Source organism: Gossypium hirsutum, chromosome A13 (assembly GCF_007990345.1).
Source record: "Gossypium hirsutum isolate 1008001.06 chromosome A13, Gossypium_hirsutum_v2.1, whole genome shotgun sequence".
NCBI classification, from domain to species: Eukaryota; Viridiplantae; Streptophyta; class Magnoliopsida; order Malvales; family Malvaceae; genus Gossypium; species Gossypium hirsutum.
Window position 1 is genome coordinate 50,260,892 of NC_053436.1, and position 1,491 is coordinate 50,262,382.

Genomic DNA, 1,491 nt, shown 5'->3' on the forward strand with positions numbered 1-1,491 from the left:
TACGTGGGAATAGTATTTGCCTTTGATTAAATTTGCTTATAATAATAGTTTTCAATCGAGCATTAAAATGACACCTTTCGAAGCATTGTATGTTCGGAAATGTCGAACACCTTTGTATTGGACTGAGCTCAGTGAGAGTAAGATTCACGGGGTTGATTTGATAAAAGAGACAGAACAAAAAGTAAAAATAATCTGAGATAGTTTGAAAGCATCTTTCGATCCTCAGAAATCATATGCAGATTTGAAACGAAAAGATATTGAATTTGAGATTGGTGACAAAGTGTTTCTGAAAGTATCTCCGTGGAAGAAAGTACTCCAGTTCGATAGAAAAGGTAAATTAAGTTCGAGGTTCATTGGACCGTATGAAATCATAGAGGGTGTAGGCTAGTTGCGTATAGATTGCTATTTCCATCTAAGCTAGAAAAGATTCACAACATTTTCACGTATCGATGCTTCGACGATACAGATCTGACCTATCGCATGTAATTACTCCATCCGAAATAGAAATTCAGTTTGATATGAATTATGAAGAAGAATCGATCAGTATTTTAGCTTGCAAGGTTAAAGAACTGCGAACTAAGAAAATTTCATTAGTAAAAGTAATGTGGCATTGACATGGTGTCAAAGAGGTTACGTGGAAGCCCGAAGATGCTACGAGACAGCAACATTCGAATCTGTTCAATGGTAAGATTTTTGGGGATGAAAATCCTTAAGAGGGGAGAGTGTTGTAACAACCAGGTTTAGACCCTAGTCGAAATAGTGGTTTTAGGACCACATACCTGAGTCAAAATAATATTTTAATATTATTTTCCGTGCTTATAGTATGTGAATTAAGATGTGTGAAAATTCTGTATGAGAATTTTATTGTGTGCCGATTTGTGAAAAAGGACCTAATCGCAGAAAGTGTAAAAATGGCCATTTAATTGTTAAAGTGTTGAATTGCTATGTCTCTTTAAATGAGGGGTCCTTATGTTGGTAAAAAAAACATTTACATGGTGAGTGGACATTAATGGCCTTAATGTTAATGTTTTATGCGTTTATTAATCATGGATAAAATGGTAATTGATGTATTATTTTGTATTAATTAAAACAAAACAAAAATGTGGCCATTTTGTTCATCTTTTCATATTGAAAATAGAAGAAAAGAAAGGGTTTTAAAGCTTTTTTCATTCAGCCATTGTCAAGCACAATTTAGGTATGTGTTTTGATCCGTTTTTGATGATTTCTATGTTTTTATGATTGTTTCTTAATGTTTTATCAAGCCCATGTCTCAATTTTTGAATTTGATGATGAATTTGAGTTATGCCATTGATGAAATTGTAACCTTTGTGATGTTAGTTGATGGAAAATGAAAGATATGTGTTGGGTTAATAGGTTTTGTATTTGAATTTTATATGAATTTGAGTATTTTGGAAAAATTTGTGAAAATGAGAAATTGAGAGGTTAAAATGTGAAATAAATGAAAGTTGTGGCCTTATATGAGCTAAGGAA